Raw genomic sequence first — 6,010 nt, 5'->3', positions numbered from 1 at the left:
TTTGTCGAAAAATCTACCACTAATAAAATGTTGATGCATGTCAACAAAAAGTATACCGCTGGATTCGTATTTGAGCATAGTTTTCAATTATATAATTTTTTGTGACATGCATGAATATTTTGTTATTTAAATCTATGATCAAAATTTGGCACGGAATACAACGGAGACTAATAAACCAAGACGGAGATAGTAATGTTGAAGATATTCCTGGGAGTATATGACAAGTGATTTGGACTTGTGCCCATACAGCAACAACAACAACGTGCCCATACGTCCCGAGCTAGGGTTAGCACTAGTAGTAGTAGTAGTAGTAGTAGTAGTAGTAGTAGGATTTGTGCATGAGTAGGATCATGCGCTACCAAGCCGTGCTATTTATTGCCGGGAGGGGGGAGAAGGGACGCGGGCGCCCTCCTTAATGACGAGGTTGCCGCCGCGGGTGCACCGACGGAGCGACGTCTCCTGCGGCTCGGGTTTGATCGGGAGGAGCGGGCACCCGAGGACGACGAGGACGGCGTGTCCATGCGCCTCAGCGTCCAGGAGCTTCCGCGGAAGCGAGAGAAGGTGGGCGCCAGGTACACTAGCGGCGGCTCATTGACGCCCTCGATAGGCGCGAGCACGGCGGACAGAGTCCGCCCCGGCGCGCTCTACCATTGTCGGCGACCCTCCGCGTTCTACCCCCCCGGCGCTGGGGCGCCGTAGGTGGACGCCAGCTGCTCGGCGCGGCACCGCTGGAAGTAGGCGGTCCAGAGCGTGTCGTTGTCTACCACGTACCGTGGCTGCTGGCGCGCTTGCTCCGGCATGTTCGCCCGGATCGTCGTGATCTCTGCAGCGCGTTCCGTGCCGAAGGGCACTGGAGGCACGGGGATGCCGCCGGCGCTCAGCCGCCATGTGCCGGGCACACGCACCAGGTAGTTGGCCCCTGCAGCAGGTGCGCCTCCCAGTCATGCAGCCAGCGGTGGCTGAAGCCGTTGGCCGCCGCTCCGTCGCCTGGGAACCACTCTGCCATGGCGAGTGCTTGAGGACGGCGAAGGAGAGAGAGGGATGGTCGGCGCTGGAGGCAGGCGAGAGAGAGAGAGATGGATGTGGCGAGTGTGCGACGAGTGGCGATGAAGACAGACTTTTATAGCGGCGAGGGGGCGGCAGCAGTGTGGACGCGCCGCCCGTGTTCAATGAAAGGCTGACCGGCGGCAGCCTTGACATTGATTCGCGCGGGAGCAGAGGCGAGGCGATGAGGACGACGAAGCCTAGTCGCTGACTTGGTGGGTCCACAAGGGTCGGGCGTGGGAAGTTTTGGCACCATTTTCATTTCCCTCGGCGGCCCCAGTCGACCCCCAGCGTGTTGGGTTCGGTTTGGGTCCGCCGCCGCCAAATTCGGCCTAAACCGGTGAATTTTGGACTCCTGGAAATGCGACTGGACTTTTTTTTGGCACCGACGATAAAAAAAAGTGCCATGCGGGGCTGGGGTGGGGGGTGGTGGCAGTGGAGATGTTGTTACGAATCTTGAGCACCACTCCGCCGGGGCTATCCGATGAGCTACCACAAGGGTACTTGCAAGCTAGTTTTTTTTGCGGGGTACTTGCAAGCTAGCTTTTTTTTTGCGGGGTACTTGCAAGCTAGCTAGTAGTACCTTGCTTATGGTTTAGAACGACTTTAGCAATGTCATCATATTGGCCCAATCGACCTAATTAAGAACTGCTAATATGGTGATTTTGGACCTAAGAACATCATAGAAAGACGCAGGAATTAACTAATTATATTCCCTTAAACATCCTATTTTGCATATTTATCAATTGAAATTACCAATGATCTGGTAAGGAAAAGAAAGGTCCCACTTATATGTAGTTTGCCATTGTGGAAAAAACAGAAATGAGCCGTTCAGGGATTTTTCGACCGGGTCCTTGTACCGAGAGATCTTTCGTCTGCGCCTCCTTGCAGCTTAAGTGGGCTATGGAAGGCTAGAATCCCATCAAAAAGAAAAATAAAATCTTTCTTTGGCAAGTGGCGAGGAATAGGATCTCAAGTGAGAAAACGCAACGTGCTGGGTGATGACAAGGGCGTATGGTGTGGCGATGATGAGACATGCGATCATATCATTTTGCGATGCGTCGTCGCTAGATTCGCGTGGAGTGTGCTTCGGGCGACTACGGGTTGTACGTGGAATCCGGAATCTTTCTTGGATGTGTTCCGTTTGATCAAAGCCTCGAGTGACCAGGATCATAGGCTTTGCTTGCGTGGGGTTTGCGGCCCTTGCGTGGTCTCTTTGAAGAACCCGTAACAAAGCAATTATCAAGGGTATATTTTTTCGACATCCGGCTGATGTGATGTACAAATTGGTGATCCTTTTACAGCTATGGAAGCTTCTGGCAAGCAAGTGTGGAGCAACTCGTAGCCAGCCTTCGCACAAGGTGCTCTGAGCTACGACACGCGGGAAGGAGGGACACCACCGGTTGGGGAACCGCCCGCCTTGCCGCCCACGTCTAGGAGGATGGCTTTGCGCATTGTGTCGTGTCAACTGGTCCTGATGGACCTTGCATCGCTCTTTGTTTCGTTATGTTCTGCTTTCGTTTATCTTTAGCACTTTGTGGACTTGTCTGTTAGGGCTTCAGTTTAAGTCCGGGCATGTACCTCGGCTCTAAAAAAACTCATATATATAGTTCCATATAGTAGCATGTTTTTTTTTTCCTTTTTAGTGGAAGCAGTACGTAAGATGTTAGTAGCAGTATTATTTGATTTATTTATTTTGATAATCAAGTAGTTATAATAGATTGAAATAGGCCAAGGGTCGCATTTCTTTTGTACCACACCGAGAGGCTGGTCTTTTCTTTTTCCTAAGACTAGCACATATGCCCGTGCGTTGCAACGGGAGAAATGTTTTTTCGAGAAACAACGAGATAAATAAATTATGTGTTCACCAAAAACAGTATCAACGATATCCACAATGGTGGGGCGACAGAGCGAGGAGCTGTGGTCTTTTCGCGAGTCATGTTTGTCCCGCGAGATCTTGATAGTGGTGACATTAGTCGGCATGGCGGCGACGAGCCAACTTGTGTTTTTTTCCTTCAGGTTCACCTCCGTGTTAGGGCAGTAGTTGTCTCCTCATTTGGTAGCTGCGCGGCGACCCTCAGGGCACAGTAGCTTCGATCAGTCTCTCCAACGATAACGTAACCGGATGGATTATGCATAAATCTCGCTTTATTAGCATAATCCATGCATAACCAGACAATACCTTCTTTATCAGGGTTTATTTTTTTTTTCAACGCTCACGTGCCCACAGTTCTTCAAAATTAGAGCCAAACCAACATATTCTCTTTCATTGACACGTACCCACAATATATTTCAATTATAGCAAACAAACATATTCTTTTTTATCGTCAAATAGCGTGTGGGACGCCTAACAGTTCACATCTGGGCCGGCCCTTTGAGACACACCAAAACGACCTATGTTTGTAAGGTCTAATATAAATTTAAAAAATGACGAGTTGGAGGATCAAACTCGCGACCTCAAAAAGTCATCCAGGGGCAGATAACCCACCAATAAATATTTAAAAATATGTTGCAGCGTCAGATTAAAAAAAAAATTATGTTCTTTTTTCTGATATTTTCCGAAAATAAATTAATATTATGAATGCCAAATATTTTTGAAAACATGAACAATTTTAAAAAATGCGAACCATGTTTAAAAATGTCGTTCATTTTTTTGAAAAATATGAACATCATTTGAAACAGGTAGACTTTTCTTTAAAATTCTTAAACATTTTTTGACAACATGAACCTTTTGAACATTTGTTGAATGTGTGAACATGTTTTGAACATTTGTTGAATGTGTGAACATGTTTTGAACATTCAGATTAAGTTCAGAAAATGTGTTTTTTTAACCACGAACGTTATTTTGAATTTGCAAATATTTCACGAAAACAATTTATAAAATCTGTAATATTTTTATATGCAACTTATTTTGAAAATCTTAATTTGTAATACACAAACATTTTATCAAAAAGTGGAAACATTTTTTAAATTTGGAACACATTTTGGAACTGGATTTTTTTTTAAATTTTGAACACATTTTTTAAACAAGAATGTTCTATAAATCTGCAATATTTTTTAAAATGCAACTTATTTTGAAAATTTTGATTTTTTTATTGTGATTCACAAACATTTTTCAAAAACGGGAACATTTTAATTTTGAAAACATTTTGGAATGGGAACAAAACTAATTAAAGTTTTGAACATTTTACAAGATAGGAAAAAAATTATATTCTGAATTTTTGTCTAAATATGGCAAAATTGAAATTTTGGACGATTTTTTTTCAGATTTTAATTTCCGAGAAAAGGGAAAATAATGTAAAATTGGTAGGGAAAAAGAATCATGAAAGAAAAAGAGAAAGGAATAGGCAAAAACAGAAACAGAACACATAGAAAAAGAAAATGGGCCGGCCCAGGCTTCGGCGTCCTGTGCGAAGCTCCAACTATTTGACGCTTCGTGCGGCAAATAGGCTTTCGCAGCTGTCTGGGCACATAAATATTTGGGCTGGCTTCGCCGGGCCACAACGCATGCGGCCCATGTACGAAAATTATTTTATCTTTTCTAGCAGACGGATGCACAAAAATTTAGTACCACCTCGGATAGAAAAAAAACTTTACGTTGGTGAACGGATGAAAAAATTAGAGAAACGCACTTTGCTTTATTAGTAGGTATAGATAAGATGAAGAGGTGGTCTTTGGTTGCAGGCCTGAAGCGATCGGAAATCTTTTGCTTCCTGCTAGTACTCGATTGATAGTACTTTCCACAGAGGTTCTTCGACAAAGGTGGATATTATTGACTTAAAATGAAAAGCATCAAGTGGATAAAAACACAATGAGCACACACCCGACCTCCGCATATAGCTAGAATGCACACAGCCACTACGAACACATGCACACACACAAAACGCCGGCAAATAGCAAAGTCATATATCACCGAAGCTAGCTATGCCTAAGCGAGAAAAAAAGAAAAAAATCCAATGCGATCAAACCTGCGGTTGACAAACTACAACTATGACCGTATCCGGACCAACCATCTCATGACACCACAAAGACAATAGACAATAAGGTTCCTCAACAGCAACGCCTTCAAGAAGGGAGCATCGCTCAAACGATGTCGTCACTGGATCCAACCACCAAAGGCCAGATTCTAGGTTTTCACCCTGAAAAACCATTCCGAGCATATCCGAGCAATGCCTCCAACAAGGTAGCAAACAAAAAATACCGCCATTGCCAGGTTAACCAACTCGGGCCAGACCTAGGTTTTCACCCCGGTGCTCATCAATGTTGTGTTGTCGCCGCCATTTTTCCACAATCTCAGTAGGTACATGCATTTGGCTGCCGCTGCTGCACCACCATATCCTCTGCCTCTGCATCAAGCCGTCGTTCGTAGATTGCATCTCACCACTGAAGGAAGCCACCGGATCTGCAGAAAGAAATCCTCACAAGATCTTTCGATGGCCACCAAAATCCGCCACAAAGCCGTCACCGCATGCCGGGAGAGGTCACCGTACGGATTAACAATGACGTTGATCCCTCACCAGGCAGACGCTCGCACGCCTCAAGGCGCCACCAGCAGCGCGGGCAACCATGTGCAAGCCGAGCAGATGCCAAACGAAGCCGGACCCTAGTCCCCGTGGCTGGCTGGATCAAGATCCAGTCCAAGGCCGAGACAACATGGCCACCCATCCCCTCACCGAGGACGGCTGATGCCCCAGCAAGATCAGCGATGGGAAGGATCGTATGTGGCTGCCTTCCATCAGATCTACAGAGGGACACCTTGGCTGAAGCCGGAAAGATCACAGGCAAATGACAATGTGGAACAAAACAACTGGTGTGCAAGATGTCGCAGGAGATGCAGGCCAGGAGATCCCGCCCAAGGAGCACCGGGCGCTGCGCCGAGGAGCCACGCCGCCGCCGTCAGCCGGGCAGGCTTCGCGCGCCGGCATCCTCTGGCGGCGGCGTGAGTGGTGGTTGGGATAGAGGAACG

This window comes from Triticum aestivum, chromosome 6D, assembly GCF_018294505.1.
Source record: "Triticum aestivum cultivar Chinese Spring chromosome 6D, IWGSC CS RefSeq v2.1, whole genome shotgun sequence".
NCBI classification, from domain to species: domain Eukaryota; kingdom Viridiplantae; phylum Streptophyta; class Magnoliopsida; order Poales; family Poaceae; genus Triticum; species Triticum aestivum.
This window is presented reverse-complemented; position numbering follows the sequence as displayed.